Consider the following 17855-nt stretch of genomic DNA (forward strand, 5'->3'; position numbering starts at 1 on the left):
AATGCCTGGCGTACCTTTAAAATCCCCAACCCTCCAAAAACTTTGTATTTATTATACTTGGGTTTTATGTGCATGCTTATTTTTTTTGGGGGGGGGTCTTAAAACCTCCCGAGGTCCAAAACATAAAAAAGGCCAAAATGTTTGCTCCCGTTTATTACAAGTAACATCACAAGCTAGTGTATTGTAATATCACAAGGTACTAACTTTGCTCTTAATGGCCCCTGACAGGTAGCACCTTTTCCAACCTACAAATGTTATTTAAGACAAAAACTTTCATGAACTGTAGCTCTCCTCCTTAGAGCTGTCATTGCTTAATGCAGAAAAATATTGCCTTAATTTTAGGGTTTTATGACCGCAGAAAGGGATTGTGCTTTTTATGTTGTTTCATGTATTATTGTCACACAAGAGTGACCATTGGCTGCAATAAAAGCAAACTTCAGATGACCTTCAAAACATTTATACTGCCTATTCATATTCTTCCAATATTGCACTTAGTCATGTTACTACAATAAACAAAAGAGTTCCAAATGAGAGGATAATATGGGGATAGTAGCACCTTCAAGAAGGGAAGTTATTTGTCATTCTTTCTTCAAGAATACCAGACAAGCCTATCAGTTCCCCACAAGGCTTGTTATCCTATATCATAGAAAGCAGACCTACAGTAGAAGGAATAGCCGTTCATCCAAGAGTGGGTTTCTTTCTCCAAGGACTAACACATCAAAGGCTGCTAAATGGAAAAGGGATAAGTACAATAGCCTTGAATACCGACAAATCATTTTTTACGAAAAGGAAGACATGCAGGCTTTCATCCTAAGGGCAAGTGCTGAATTTTGATTAACAATGGAAAAGTGATCCATTATTCAGTTGGTGTTAGGCTCTGGAATCTAAATGGCGCCTTCCAACTTTATGCTTCTCTGATTTTATTATGCCAGAAAATGTGGGTTAGATACTTCACCTGGGAGCGGATACAGCATGGCATGCCTGAAGGCTTGTCATGGTAGTAACCACCCCATTCTCCAAAGTAAAATTAGAAGCTGGTGAGCAATTTTAAGACTAAGTGTGAAAATGTCCTTCCAGATCTCCTGCCCTTCTTTCTCTCTTTTACTCCTGCCTCGTTGCCCTAGGCAAATGTTACTTGTGAAAGGAGTCTGCGGAAAAAGGCTGTGCTGCTTGTGTCTTAGCAGGAGCTGACAAGCCATTGTAGCTAATTGTCAAACCCATCTTAAGCACTGAGATGTAATTGAAATTCACAGTACCAGTTTGCCAAAAACAGTGATTTATTCCTCCAGAACTGTGGCTGGATTCTCGAGAATGTCTGCTGCTTCTGTGGGATTTATCTGCTTATATATGTCAAGGGCTTTCTATTATGGATTTGGTGCTCTCTGCTATCTTGACACTTAGTTAAAAGGCATCGGCTTTTCAGCTAATTTCTTCTATTTTTTGAAATTATTCTCTAAAGGAATGCTGAAATTCAGCATAAGAAACTATTTCTAATATTCCACTATGGCTAAAATATTACTAAAACAGATTTTGATGGTGGGGATATATTAGCTATATCTATATTTTTCTTACCGTTACAGAACTATTCCACTGATAGATTTGCCATTCAATGGTTCATAGAGAGGCAAATATCTTGTGTTTGTAAAATCCTTCCATTTTTGGCAAAGTAACCTTGTTAAAGAAGTCACAAGAGATCCATGTACATTGAAGATATAATAGGAGGAGAGACATGTTAGTTTTTGCCGGCAAGTTAGGAGGAGTTTGATAGCAGTTTTTCTAACTAACACATTTTATTTAAAAAAATAATTTATTTAAGTTTTATTTAAAAGTACCACAGAGTTAAAAGAGCAAGAATGTAGTTTTTTTTCTGTATGTGATATTTCCTCATTTTTCAGTTCTCCATCTGAATCTGATTTTTTTTTTCTCCGCTGGGGAAAACTTCTAAACTTTCTCCCAAGGAAAACTCTTTAATGATCCTGTTCCAGGTCCACTATATAACATTTCCCTGAATCAGTAGTGGAGGAGGAAGATTTGCAGAATGAAAAGTAGTGATGGAGAGGGATACATCTGCACTCCCATATTCTGTTTCGTTGAAACAAAGTGCTGTCTCTGGTGAAATTTTTGAGATCCGTTGTCCTGAAAAATAAAAAAAGTATGAACTGATCTTTGGAATTGTGCCAGTTTGTTCAATAATGACAGGAAGCAGCTGTGACAGCAATAAATGACAATTTAGTATATGGCAGCAGCTGATATTCTTTATGATACTTCTATGCATGATGCTAGAATTTCTAGGATACAAAAATAGAAGTTACAATAAAATTCTTTTATTCAGCATTTTAGATAGATAGATAGATAGATAGATAGATAGATAGATAGATAGATAGATAGATGTTAAATGTTTGTTAAGTATTTAGAATGCACTTATTTGTTCTCATCAGTCAGCCATACCCTTCTGAGATTCAAACCTGGGCTGGCTGCGTCTTAAGCAGTTGTTTTAACCCCTAGGCCACAGTCTCTCTCTCTCTCTCTCTCTCTCTCTCTCTCTCTCTCTCTCTCTCTCTCTCTCTCTCTCTCTCTCTCTCTCTCTCTCTCTCTCTCTCTCTCTCTCTCTCTCTCTCTCTCTCTCTCTCTCTCTCTCTCTCTCTCTCTCTCTCTCTCTCTCTCTCTCTCTCTCTTAGCTGAGAAGCAAGGAAGATATGTATTAAATGTTTTTAAAGCATTCAGAATACACTTGCTTAGTCCCAGACACGGGACAAATCTTATTTCCTGTTTCGGCCTAGCCCAAGGCCATCTACAGGCAGTAGCCACAACAGTGGCAGCTCATATTTGTGTATTTTTTTTTGCTTGCTAACAAAGAATAAAGGGAGACAGATATGATCATTTCAAACTTATTTGTTCTCATCAGTCAGCCATACCCTTCTGATATATATATACTGCTACACTCTGTCCTCCAATTACAATAGGACAGGAATAATATTATTCTACAAATATAATACACAAGCATATAAAATAAGCGTATTCTTCTCATTTATCTACCTATTTTCTTTCAGTATTTGGGATGTAATTTAATATACGGTAACACCTTTATTAATTCAGTAAATACTCTTTTCTATTGACACACTGATAGCAATATACATTATGTACATGATTACATTTCAGTATATAAAACACAGGAAGGATTCTTTGCATATTAAATACCATTTGTCCATGTGGAATAACTGCCTCATGAGAACCAGAGCTAGAGTCATTACTTCATTAAGCTATGTGATTAACTTATTAATGACTTACCTCATAAATTAGAGAGAACTTCATTTCATCAGTGCTGGCCATCTGGGTTCCCCTGCATCTATTGACCGGAACTGACCTGTTGGTTTCTTTAACAGGCAGAACCGTCTGTTCTCAGCCAGTGGAAGAAACCTAATGGCCGATTTTAAGCTTCCTGGAATCTATTTTATAGAAAAATAAATGAAGGAATGATGTGATGAGTCAACATCTCTGCACCCAGCCTTTTCTTGTACTTTCTGCCCATGTGGATTGGTGCTAGTAAGATTTACTGGTCATGGATGCCCCAAACCTTTCAATATATTAAACTGGGAATATATACCATAATGACATTTTTAACCAAGTTGCCTATTGTTTATACAGAATAACACAGTTGGAAGGGATCTTGTAGGTCATCTAGTCCAATCCCCTGCTCAAGCAGGAGATACTTTACCATTTCTGACAAGTCTCTTCTTGAAGTCCAATGATGAAGCATCCACAACTTCTGAAGACAAGCTTTTCCATTGGTTGATTGTTCTCACTGTCAGAAAATTTCTCCTTATTTCTAGGTTGAATCTCTCCTTGATCAGCTTCCATCCATTTTTCTTGGTCTGGCCTTTGGCTGCTTTGGAAAATAGATTGTCCCCCTCCTCTCTGGGACAGTCCCTCAAATATTGGAACACTGATATCATGTCATCCCTGTTCCTTCTCTTCACTAGACTAGCCATGCCCACTTCTTGTAACTGTTCCTCATGTTTTAGCCTCCAGGTCCCTAATCATATTTGTTGCTCTTCTCTGCACTCTTTCTAAAGTCTCAACATCTTTTTTATAGTGTTGTGACCAAAACTGGATGCAGTATTCTAGCTGTGGTCTTACTAAGGCTTATAGAGTGCTATTAGTACCTCGTGATCTTGATCACATTGTCACATTTGGCTGCTGCTCACACTGCTGGCTCATATTTAATTGATTATCTACTAGGACTCCAAAATCCCTCTCACAGTTACTGCTATTAAGCCATGTTTCACCTATTCTGTATGTGTACTTTTGGTTTTTCTTGCCTAAGTGTAAGACTTTATTTTTCTCTACACTGAGTTGCATTTTGTTACATAGGGCCCAGTGTTCAAGTCTGTCAAGATCCCTCTGGATCTTGAGCCTATCATCTACGGCAGGGATACCCAACCCTCAGTCTGTGGACCAGTACCGGGCCGCAGCATGCCAGCAACTGGTCCGTGCAAACACGCAAAACCCCGTCCATGGGATGTAGGCAGCACATAAAACCACACACTCTCCAATCTGCAGAAAAAGCTTTTTCCATGGAACTGGTCCCTGGTGCCGAAAAGGTTGGGGAACTCTGATCTAGAGTGTTCCTGCCAGCTTAGTATCATTTGCAAATTTGATAAGTTCCCCTTCTATTCCCTTATCTAGGTCATTTCTGAAGATATTGGAGAATATTGGGCCTAAGATGAAACCTTGTAATACCTCACTGCTTACTTCCCTCCCTATAGATGTAGTACCATTAAGGACTACTTGTTGAGTATGGTTTGTCAGCCAGTTAGATATCCATCTGGTGGTGATACTTTCCCTGTGCCCTGCTTCATTTTGTACTCCAACTTGTCTGTCATTCCGGTTATCTCTTGGCTTCCTACTTTAGCATTCCAATCCCCCATCATTTTTTGGTGTTAGTTCTATAAGGTGCTGTAGGGCTTCATAGAACCGGTCAATTTCATCCTCTTCAGCACCGGTGGTTGGGGCATAGACTTGGACTACTGTGATATTGAATGGTTTGCCTTGGATTCGAACTGAGATCATTCTGTCATTTGCCTTCTGACCTGAGGGGCTCATCTTCCAGCATCATATCTTTTTTCCTTTTGGTACTGTCCATGGGGTTTTCATGGCAAAGATACTGGAGTGGGTTGCCATTTCCTTCTCCAGTGGATCACATTTTGTCAGAACTCTCTGCTATGACCTGTCCATCTTGGGTGGCCCTGCACAGCATAACTCATAGCTTCATTGAATTATGCAAGCCCCTTTGCCACGACAAGGCAGTAATCCATGAAGGGGAAGTGTTGTTTACTAATTTTATTTTCTTTGGAGTCTTGTCTATTCTGTGTTTGGAACATCTATCATTCTTTTGTGAGAATCCCATTGTATAATGTGAAATGTAGCCTTTCTTAGTTTCATCAGTTTGTTGATTAATAAAGACTAAGGCAAAGATGGCTCACTTGGGACAATTCAATCTGGGAGGTGTTTTGTGACTAGTACTATAGTTGAATTCTCTGATTAAAAGTTTGGGGGCATCTCTAAACAAATTTTTCCAGCTATTTTCCATCCTGCATCACATGCTTGTGATCGGAAAGATGATGGCATTGCACTAGATACCTTCTACAGACTGAGAAGACTCTTTGTGAAATATAAATGCCTTTTTGCTTTCCTTCCACCCCATCTTGCTTGTTCATTTAATCCCTGTTTATGTCAATAATACATTTAGAATTTTGGAAAGGCAAGGGAGATAATGCCTAAGCTCAGAAACAGTTTTTCATGCTCGAGAGATCAAATTGCCAACATACGCTGGATTGTGGAGAAAGCTAGGGAGTTCCAGAAAAACATCTACTTCTGCTTCATTGACTATGCTAAAGCCTTTGATTGTGTGGATCAAAACAAACTGGCAAGTTCTTAAAGAGATGGGAGTACCAGACCATCTTATTTGTCTCTTGAGAAACCTATATGTGGGTCAAGAAGCAACAGTGAGAACTGGACACAGAACCACTGATTGGTTCAAAATTGGGAAAGGAGTCCAGCAAGGCTGTATACTGTCACCCTGCCTATTTAACTTATAATGCAGAGCAGATCATGAGAAAGGCAGGGCTAGATGAATCAAAAGCTGGAAGTAAGATTGCCGGGAGAAATATCAACAACCTAACATATGCAGATGATACCACTCTAATGGCAGAAAGTGAAGAAGAACTAAAGAGCCTCTTGTTGCGGGTGAAGAAGGAGAGTGCAAAACTTGGGTTGAAACTTAACATTAAAAAAACCAAGATCATGGCATCCGGCCCACTCAATTCCTGGCAAATAGATGCGGAAGAAATGGAGTTAGTGACAGATTTTATTTTCCTGGGCTCCAAGATCACTGCAGATGGGGACTGTAGCCAAGAAATTAAAAGACGTTTGCTCCTGGGGAGGAAAGCCATGGCAAATCTAGACAACACATTAAAATCAGAGACATCACCCTGTCAACAAAAGTGCATGTAGTCAAGGCTATGGTCTTCCCAGTTGCAATGTATGGCAGTGAAAGTTGGACCATAAGAAAAGCTGAGCGCCAAAGAATTGAGGCCTTTGAACTATGGTACTGGAGAGTCCCTTGGACTGCAAGACAATCAAACCGGTCAGTCCTAGAGGAGATCAACCCTGACTGCTCTTTAGAAGGCCAGATCCTGAAGTTGAAACTCAAATACTTTGGCCACCTTATGAGAAGGAAGGACTCGGTGGAGAAGAGCCTAATGCTGGGAAAGATTGAGGGCAATAGAAGAAAGGGACGACAGAGAATGAGGTGGCTGGATGGAGTCACTGAAGCAGTAGGTGTGAGCCTAAATGGACTCCAGAAGATGGTAGAGGACAGGAAGGCCTGAAGGAATGTTGTCCATGGGGTCGTGATGGGCCAGACACGATTTCATAGCTAACAACAACAACAACAATTGGTTTTTTACAATAATAATCTTTAATGCTTAGTAAACAACGTGTTGTCTGGGTTCACAAATTTAACAACCATCAGTAATAGTTAATTTGTCTCATTTTATAATCAATATATTAACTAGAAATATCTTTCCTTGATTTTCTCTTCTAATAAATTTCTCCTTTTGCCAACATTAAGCAGATATAGTTCTTGGTACTTTCAATACATACAAAGTTAAGTATAAGCATTTTTCTAGTGTTTGTATAGATAACAATAACACAGTATGTAGCATATTTTCTAGACATGCTATTTTGCAATTACTTTTGCAAAAAATCATCTTATGTAAATTGCTATGTCCTGTTTTCACACTTCTTATTTAGGCTTAGTTTCCCCTCAATATATGAAACATTTCTTATCGATTATAATTTTCTCAAAATGGATTACATTTAGATATCCAAAACACTTTGTATATTTGTTAACTATTCTTTTATCCATATTCAAATAGGTATTTAGTCATATAGTACTCCATCTAGTAGTTCAAATCCTCTCTCTTAAATTTGGCTTTTGCCTATTCTTGTTTAAACTTAGTTTCCCCTCAGTATTCAAAACATTTCTTATTAAATATAATTTTCTCCAAGTTGATTACATTTGAGTATCCAAAACATTTTATTCATCTAGGTCTTCCCATTATTTTTACATTTCCCATATCATAAAAAATACTATACTACATATAAATCACATTTGCCATTGAACCCATTCATACCCAAAATTTAACTATTCCTTTAACCATATTCAAACAGGTGTTTAATCATGTAATACTCCATCTGATAGGTCACATTCTTACAGGTATGGAATAGAGAAGAACTTTATATATACTGTGCCAAATTCAATAATAAGCATAGTACCCAATCCGGTACAAAATGGGAGAAGTGGATCACCTTTTACAATCTTTACACCATGTACATATAACCACATGGTCCAACCAATCACAAAAAAATACCAATATGGATTCTTTGGAACCCTCAAGTATTCTGTTTTGCTATAGTAGGAGAGTAACTCTGAAAGTCATCAAGAAAATTCAGAGTTTTCTCACATTCATTCAATCAACTCTTAAACTTCCCACCTTTAAATTCCAAGGTGGGTAATGTAGCTAGGGTATGTGTGGCAGCAGCTGGCAGGCACCGTATGCGTACTTCTTACTCCATTTGGCTGGTTTTCCCCTTGGAGAAGGAGCACCCCAACATTGCTGTTTCATTTAGCCAACCAGCCCTAATATATTATCTCCCAGCTCCTGCCAGAGATCTGAAACCAGCTGCTCTACATTTCACACAAAACTTGCAATATGTGCCCAGCCTACTGGAGGATGCTTTCTCGCTTGGCCTACTGTAAATCTCCTCTTTGCTAAAAACATACCTTCCTGAGGCAGGATTTTCACGATAAATAATGATGTTCTCAACTATGACCATGCCAGCTATTCTAGGACACTTGGGAGCAGTGCTAGTAGCTTGGTTTAGATCCAGCTTTGCCAAGTAAGTTGTTATGCATTATATTGTCTAATTCTATTTCCTAATCAGTTATCACCAGCTCAGATGACATCTATTTATATGGCAAGCTAGAAATGTTTTTTGAGTAAGTTTGACCATGCTGCATATTTTATTATATATTTACCCATTTTAGAGAGCTTAACAAATTTGCTTTGCTTTGCATGTCTCTGAGGGCATCAGCAAACGTGGCCAGTTTACTGCTAATTCCTAGTTCTTAATTCAATATGTGGAAATTATTACCACAATATTTAGGACTGGGATGTTTTTGATAAAGCAGGCTGGAAATTACTATTCTAAAATACACATATGTTCTTCAGTCTGGTTTATTTCAGTCTTATGTATCAGAAGCCAGCTTTATTATTCTTCCATCAGAGTCTATAATTCTTAGAACCAACGGAGCTCAGTTCCCAGTGTTTCCCTTTGAATTCCACAACCCAATATTTTACAGTATTATAGCTTCCTAATTCCTTTGGTTAAATGAACTGCTGTTAATAATCCATAATGGTCAATAGTTTTAACAAACATTCCTGGTATCTGGGTAAGTATTTGACATTTGAAGATGATGATTTATCCTTCTATAGATAAATCATAGAGGCAGAAGCTTATGTGTGCAAGCTAATGCAAGTCTATGCATTTTAGTTGTATAATCTTTATCAAAGATTTTTTAGAGGGGATAATGGATTACTTTCTAGGAAGAGTGCATATATCCCACATATTCTGAAGTTCAACAAGTGGAATTCTTCAGAGGAAATCTAAACATAAGAATGTTTTTTCTTAGAACTTTATGTTCTTAATAATTTTAAAAATACGAATCTCAGGCATATTTACTTAAAGTATAAAATCTTCGAACACCGGGATGGATAAAAAACAGTCGTTTATTGGTAAAAGATCATAATAAGCAATAAAAAGTAACCGTTTAAAGCATATCTACCTAATCTAAGCTTTTGCTGGTCCTCTGCCAGCGTCATCAGAGAAAGCATTGAAGGTTTGAAAAACCGTTGGTAAGCCTGTTTGGTTCCACACTCTGCTTATTGGCCGTGTGATGGACCTTGCTCTAGCCAATCGTGATTGTTCTGACTGTCTCGCATGGCTTTTCTTGCAATCTGGTCTTACTGTCCCCCTTTTTTTAATCTTTCTCCTCCCTATCTGTTTTGGTTTGACTACCTTAACTGATCTTGTTTTCTTTGTTGTTCCTCATCCAATGTCATAGCTGTTGCTATTTGTATTTCCTTGTTCTCTGTGTCCTCCTTCTCTACCCTCCTTGCTTGTGATTGGCTATTCTGTGCTATGCCTGGGTTTCCCTCTTGACTCCCTTCTGTGATTTCTGCAAAGAGCTCCCCACGCCAATTCACTTGCACGTATATCTTTTTTTCAATGCTTATTCACTGATCTTTATCTGATCCCTGGACTAGCCACCCCAGTGTTCTTTGTTTATTTATATGCCGCCCTTGCTTTCTGCTATCTGATTTAGTTGATCTTGCTGTATTTGGATGTTCTTTGTGTGTTGGTGTGTATGTGTGTTGCGGCACTCTCTTTCCTTGGTTCACCCATATCTGTTCAATTGGGGTTGTCTTCAGATCATTCCTTGTCTTCTCGGCTAGTTGTTCCATGATCGGTATCTTCTTTTTTGTATGAGTCGCGTTATCCTCTGTTTGCTGTATTTCTTTCGATGGGTCACACGTTCGCTGGTTATTTTCTTTGCCTTGGGATGGTCACTTTTGTCTGTTCATTGTGCCTGTCCGTCCATCCATTACTGTTAAGCTCCTGTCTTCCGGGAGCTCTCCATCTGTTTGTGCGTGCGCGTGACGTTGTCTTCTCTTCCCTCGCTCTATGCACCTCCAATCTTCAGGAGTTATCGCATGATTGTTTGTTGTCTGTTCCTGTTTTTCGGGCTCGGTGGGTTGTTGTGTTTTAGATATCTCTTCTGGTGTCCTGGTTGTCCAACTTTGTATTAATCATACAATTATGATCACACAATTGTAGGGACATTGTAGGGACATTGCAGCTGCCACAACTTTGTGATTAAACATGATCTAAACCATGGAAATTTCAATTCTAGAGGAATAAATAATGAGTCCTGGATTTTTTACATGTTCTTTAAGTTAGCAGATTTTAGGTATCTTGATTTAAAAATTGTTGGAGTATAGCTGTTTGGGCTAACTTGCAAGTACAAACAGATAAACACAACGAGTGTTTTAGTAGTATATAGGTAGGTAGATCTGAAGACACAATGCAGCTTATAGTGGCAATAGAATTATCTCTCTTTTATTCTTTCTGAGAATTATACACCTTAAATTTATGTCACAAATTGCTTTTAAAACTTGGCAATTTCAGTTACAGGTTAATTGTAGCAAAATACCAAGGTATAATTTAGTGCTGGCATTAAAATAATTCCTTTCAGTAAGCTCTGTGTTTCATGGATTCTTATTGTGATGATAAGAAATATACGTTGCCTGAATAAAATAGTATTACAACTGTACTCAATATACTAGAATTGTATTGTTACTAAACATGTAGAGGATATCTTTAACCTGTATTTATGATTATATGTGTGTTAATTTATGGAGACTATGCCTATTAAAGTGGGAACCTCCAACAAATATGAAATTCCAAGATGATACCTTTATAGCAATAGCCCTTCCTTTTATTAATTAACATAGCCTTACATGATACTGTCAGCTGCAGATAACCAAAAATTCATAAACCTATGAAACAGTACAGTCTGACTGAATTGTCCTCTCACTGTGGCTAAACTAGCAACATTTCCCAATGGTTTCCATATCATTTTGCTACTTCAGTTTCAGTGAATTCAAAGCCAGGGGATTTCCTGCTCATTTCTCTGCCAACCTAATCATGTTTTCTCTCTGTCTTGCCAACAGAAGGAAAGCACTCTGCAGACTTGTAAATATTTAATGCAAAATTGTCCCCAAAGCCATTATCAGGTGCTATCCTGTAGGGGACTCTTTAAATGTGAAAGGATTAATGATTTGACATCTTCAACAGGAGCAGTCCCTCACCAGCTCCATTCCTCTGAGCAGCATACCACAGAAGCGAAGAAGCCTACAGGACTGTGGCCCACCAAGCCATAAGACTGTACAGAACAAAAACATAAGATTTCTTTTGAGATGAAGGCTTGTCATTGTCAGATTAAGTGGCCCAAGATGTCTCTCTTGAACTGTCTTAGTGTATTGTAACTTGTTTAATGTGACACTTTAAGTGAGGGAATCCTTTTTGGATCGGAATGCTGTGAATCCTGTGCTTTTCCTTTCCTCTCAAAGAGGCCAGTTTAGTACGCTCCTAAGACGTGCAGCTGAGTATGCTCCTATGCTATCAGACACAAAGCTTTGGATTCTAAACACTTTGACAGAGTGAAGTGTTTGTATTTGTGTGTGCAGAGACATCATGTGTGTCATCTATTGCCTCAGTTCGTATGGATACATCATCTACTACTACCTTCCATAATCTTGTCGAAAAGCAAACAAATTATTGTGAGTTCCATATTCAGAATGGCTTTTGGCACTATCTTCAGAATTTAATTTTTAATTTTTAATTTATTAATATTTCTATACCGCCCTTCTCCCTGAGGACTCAGGGCGGTGTACAGGGCAAGAATAAAACACAGAAATGTACAAAAATTAAAAGATAATTAAATGCATGCCCGATTAAAATACAATTGATACATAGTAAAAACCCCAATAAAAATGATAAAAAACCCCCACCAATCCCCCCTCAGGCCAGGCCGGCTTGCTCGAACAAGTATGTTTTCAGATCGCGGCGAAAGGAGCGCAGATCGGGCGCCGTCCGGAGCTCAACCGGTAACTGGTTCCATAGCTCCGGGGCGCCCACAGAGAAGGATCTCCCCCTGGGGGCCACAAGATGGCATTCTCTGACCGGTGGCACCCTGAGGAGGCCCTCTCTGTGGGAACGCACAGGGCGCAGGGAGCTTGATGCCGGCAGCAGATGTTCCCTGAGGTACTCCGGCCCCATGCCATAGAGGGCTTTGAACACCATTACTAGCACCTTGAATCTCACCCGGAAGACAACTGGCAACCAATGCAGCTCACGGAGCAGAGGTGTCACATGGGAGTATCGGGAGACTCCCAACACAACTCTTGCGGCTGCATTCTGTACCAGTTGGAGCCTCCGGGTGGTCCTCAAGGGAAGCCCCATGTAGAGAGCGTTGCAGTAGTCTAGACGAGAGGTCACGAGCGTGTGAGTGACCGTGCATAAATCATCCCGGCTAAGATAGGGCCGCAACTGGCGCACCAGGCGAACCTGGGCGAAAGCCCCCCTAGTCACAGCCACCATGTGATCTTCCAAGATAAGCCGCGAATCTAGGAGGACTCCCAAGTTGCGAGCCCTATCTACGGGGGGTAATAATTCACCCCCCATAGAAAGAGATGGAATATCCGAATAGACCCGGGATGAAGGTATGCAAAGCCACTCGGTCTTGTCGGGGTTGAGTCGAAGTCTGTTCCTCCCCATCCAGACCCGAATCGCCTCCAGGCAACGGGACATCACGTTGAGGGCATCACTGGGGTGGTTTGGGGTAGAAAGAAAAAGCTGGGTATCATCAGCGTACTGATGATACCCAACTCCAAAGCCACGAATGATCTCACCCAGCGGTTTCATATAGATGTTGAACAGGAGAGGCGAGAGGACCGACCCCTGAGGAACTCCACAAACGAGAGACCTCGTGGTCGACCTCTGCCCTCCTGTCAACACCGACTGCGAGCGTCCCTGGAGATAGGAGGAGAACCACTGTAAAACCGTGCCTCCCACTCCCAATCCCCTGAGACGCCGCAGCAGGATACCATGGTCGATGGTATCAAAAGCCGCTGAGAGGTCTAATAGGACTAGAACAGAGGAATGACCCCTGTCCCGAGCCCTCCAGAGATCATTCACCAGCGCAACCAATGCCGTCTCCGTGCTGTGCCCGGGCCTGAAACCCGATTGGTACGGGTCTAGATAATCCGCTTCATCCAGGACCAAAGGGAGCTGATGCGCCACCACACTCTCAACAACCTTCGCAAGAAAGCGAAGGTTGGAGACCGGACGAAAGTTGTTCAATACATCTGGGTCCAAGGCAGGCTTCTTGAGGAGGGGCCTCACCACCGCCTCTTTCAAGACGGCAGGGAAGCTACCCTCACTCAAAGAAGCTGATATAACTGCCTGGAACCAGCTGCGTGTCCTCTCCCGGGCTGCATAAACCAGCCAGGAAGGGCACGGGTCCAATAAACATGTGGTGGAGCTCAGTCTCCCCATAATCCTGTCCACTTCCTCCGGAGTCACAGAATCAAACTCCTCCCAAGTGATATCGACAAGACCACCCGCGTCCTGATCGCCAGACTCTGCCCAGTCGGAGTCCAAACCAGTCCGAATCCGAGTGATTTTGTCCGACAGATAATTGTTAAACTCCTCGGCACGACCCTGCAAGGGTTCCTCCCTCACCTCCTGATTAAGGAGGGAGCGAGTCACCCTAAACAGAGTGGCCGGGCGATTATCTGCGGATGCGATAAGGGTAGCGAAGTGATTGGACCTCGCCACCCTTATCGCAGCGAGATAAGACCTAATATGGGTTCTTAGTCGCAATCGGTCGGATTCGGATCGGCTGGACCTCCAACCGCTCTCTAGGCCCCGTCTCCGGCGCTTCATCTCCCGGAGCTCCGCGGAGAACCATGGAGCTCGACGGGATCTGCATCGGGTCAGGGGCCACAAGGGTACAACTCGGTCAAGTGCCTCAGTGGCTGCCCTTTCCCAAGCTTCCACTAAGGCATCTGCCGAGCTGTGAGTGGGGGAGGCAGGTGGGGACCCCAGCGCTGCCTGGAATCTCGCGGAATCCATTAAGCGTCTGGGGCGGTACCATCTAACTGGTTCCACACACCCACGGCGGGGGGTGGCAAAACGGAAGACCAGCCGCAGGAGATGATGATCGGTTCATGACAGGGGCATAATAATTGGAGAGCCCCCACCAAGATCATCTAACCACCGACCAGATAAGAAAACTAGGTCAAGGGTGTGGCCTCCCTCATGAGTCGGTCCTGAAATTACTTGCGTCAGGTCCATGGCCGTCATGGAAGCCATGAACTCCCGAGCCAACTCAGATGATCCTCCCAGAGATGGTAGATTGAAGTCCCCCAAAACTATAAGTTTCGGGAACTCAACCACCAACCCAGAGAGGACATTGAGAAGCTCAGGCAGGGCTGCTGCTGCGTGACTAGGCGAAAGGTACACCAGCAGCAAGCCCAACTGCGCACCAGGGCCGCATCTCAAGAAGAGAGACTCACACCCGACTATCTGCGGAACGGTGGCCTCCCGCGGAACTAATGTCTCCCTCATAACAACAGCCACTCCCCCACCCCTACCCTGAGCCCGAGGCCGGTGTAGCACCCGGAAACCTGGTGGGCAGAGATCAGCCAGAGGAATACCGCCCTCTGGGCCCAACCAAGTCTCCGTGATGCAAGCCAGGTCCGCCTGCTCACCCTCAACCAAGTCACGGACGAGAGGAGCTTTATTAACGACAGACCTGGCATTCAGGTACACTAGCCGGAGCTCAGGAGGCTGCACATCCTCACTCCCGGGACCTCAGGGTAGAACAAGAGGTTCGGAACGCCTCACCGCTTGCAAGTAGCGGAGAGGCCTTCCCTGAGATCGATACGGCCCTCTGTTCCTGCACCTGCTGCCATTCCCTAACGTCGTGGGAATAGGCATTCCCACGACTTGCCCTGGAGCCCCGGGGGCGACCGACCCCCGCTCCTCCCCACCGCGATCAATCCCGGCCCTGGCCTGAACAGTGGTTGCTGGACTGCCCCCCATATCCGAACAATCTTTACATCTTTTGTTCATGATGCGATAACAAAATCTCTCCATATATCGGCACATTTTTATGATTCGTCTCCTCTATTTTTTCGTTAATAATGCGGAGACATTGCTAATGGGCTTCAGGTTACCACTTTTGATTTTTGTACATCAAACACACGTGCTTGCATAGAGATAGAGAAATTCTAATAAAAATGGCTGGAAATCTCAAAAAGAAAAGGAATATTTCTAATGTCCTCCCGCTCGTCTCATTTAAGATGTTCGTACCTTTACTGTAAGCTGGGAAAATTAATACTTTAAGGGAGAAACACCTAGGATATGATACCCAGCTTCTTTTGGAAATGGCTTTTGCTGTTTTAATCAGGATGTCACAGTGTCATAGCACAATTTCTTTAGAATTGTGGGCAACATTGCAACACAGGTAGTAGAACGTGTGATGCAACGCTGCAACCATGCTATAGTTTAATTTAATTTAATTTAATTTAATTTATTAATATTTCTATACCGCTCTTCTCCCAAAGGACTCAGGGCAGTGTACAGGGCAAGAATAAAACACAGAGATTTACAAAAGATAAAAGGTAATTAAATACATGCCCAATTAAAAATACAGTTAATACATACTAAAAAACCCCCCAATAAAAATAGTAAAAAACCCCACCAATGCCCCCTCAGGCCAGGTCGGCTTGCTCGAACAAGTATGTTTTCAGATTGTGGCGAAAGGAGTGAAGATCGGGCGCCGTCCGGAGCTCAACCGGTAACTGGTTCCATAGCTCCGGGGCGCCCACAGAGAAGGATCTCCCCCTGGGGGCCACCAGTTTCATGCACACACCCCATTTCCTGGGAATGCTGCTAGTTGATGAAGTCCATTTGGGGACCATTAGTTGAAATGATGCTGGAAGCTCCTGTGTTGCTTTGTACCATGTCATTTTCTCTCTGGGTCTCTGTCTCAAAGACATGAAAGGTCAAGTAGGCAAAAGCCCTGGGGGCCTCAAGAGAACTGCCAGCAGGCACTTCCAGGCTTCCTGTTGGGGACTCAAGCCCTGGCACGTTAAACAAATTAGCACATTTTTTTGGGTATTTTAATAATTTCATCATTCCTTCTAATGATATGCAGAGACTGCTTTTAAATATTCATCTGTAGTGAGGGCTTTACCTTTGAGTAGGCTCCCCATGTGGAAAGCAACTTTTTTCTGTCCTTCTCTTTGCTCTATCAATAAGTTAAGTGCTAAGCTATCCTTAATGTTGATAATAGTATGATGCTTTTCATTCTTGCCAGTATATGACCACCTGGGCAGACCTTTCGACTCCTTTAGCATCAACATCAGCAGGAGGGGGAAAACTCTTTCCGAGACAAGAATCATTAGGGTGTTCCTCAATAATGCTTTCCTGTGGTTAAAATAATGACAGTTGCCTCCCTACTCACCAAATATTTACACTTTTAATGCTATCGCAGAGTGTCTGCCACACTCTGGAGGTGAGTTAGATGCTGCTTCTTGCAAGGTTGTTTGCATGATGGAAATAACAAGAGATGGTGTCCACAGAATTGGAAGAGAGAAAAATCTATAAAATAGAAGTACTTAAAATTCATTTCTGTTATGTGAATTTTTCTCACTTTCCTCAGATTTGCTTTTCTTGAGACTTTTTGGGGCATTTAGTTCCCTAACCTTTCAGTCTGGGTTAGATAAAAAAGCAGAGTGGAGAGACGAGGTTGAACAAGGAAGGGAGGGAGGGAGGGAGGGAGGGAAGGAAGGAAGCAAGGAAGGAGGGAAGGAAGGAAGGAAGGAAGGAAGGAAGGAAGGAAGGAAGGAAGGAAGGAAGGAAGGAAGGCAGGCTCCATTAATCTCCCAAATACCAAGTTTTGCTTGTACAACACAGGGTATTTTAGACATCTTACTGTTAGCTAAATAATAAACCAACAAACAAAGAAGGTGGGGATAACAGTCCACAAAAATGAGGAAGAAAAACCCTTAAGGGCTATAAAAGTGAGCTTAGATAAATAGAAGACAGACACAGATTGCTATATCTCTCCTGGGCTCTTTATTTTGATCTTGTGGTGTTTTATTTCAGGGAAGAAAGATTCTTTCAAGGTTAGTTTATATGAATCTATAGAGCAGCATAAAGCCACATCGGTTCAATGCAACATTTCATAGGGGAAAATAAAAATATAAAACAATCAGTAGCAGTTGAAAAAGCCAGACACTGTTAATTAAACATTGTAAGAAAACAGAATAACAGGTTTTAGTGCTCTTTAGCTGGAGGGAGAGCCAAATGTTCATTCCTTGGGCAGGAGTTTGACAAAGAGGCAATCATCTTGTTACTAAGCATGAATACCTTAATCTTGCAAAGCCCCAGCCTGCAGCCCTGGACATATACAACCCTTCACAGTTTGTTTCATATTATCACTGAAAGCATCCAAAGTAAAAAGAACGTACTTCTTTGAAAGAACAATAACAAACTAATTTGAGATTGAGAGGTTTTGAGAAGGGAGAGTTTCGTGAAGATTTTGTTCTGAATAGAAAATACTGCAGTAACTTTCATCCACTTTTTTTCCCTGCCAA

The 17855-nt window shown here is 41.8% G+C and overlaps 1 protein-coding gene across 1 annotated transcript in view; it reads left to right on the top strand.

Moving 5' to 3' along the window:
• HTR4 (5-hydroxytryptamine receptor 4) overlaps nt 1–17855 on the top strand; it is a gene marked incomplete at both ends in the record, with an annotated part of 299591 nt that overhangs the window by 169995 nt on the left and 111741 nt on the right. The window lies entirely within an intron of this gene.

Source organism: Vipera ursinii (genome assembly GCF_947247035.1).
Source record: "Vipera ursinii genome assembly, chromosome: 2".
Lineage (NCBI taxonomy): Eukaryota > Metazoa > Chordata > Lepidosauria > Squamata > Viperidae > Vipera > Vipera ursinii.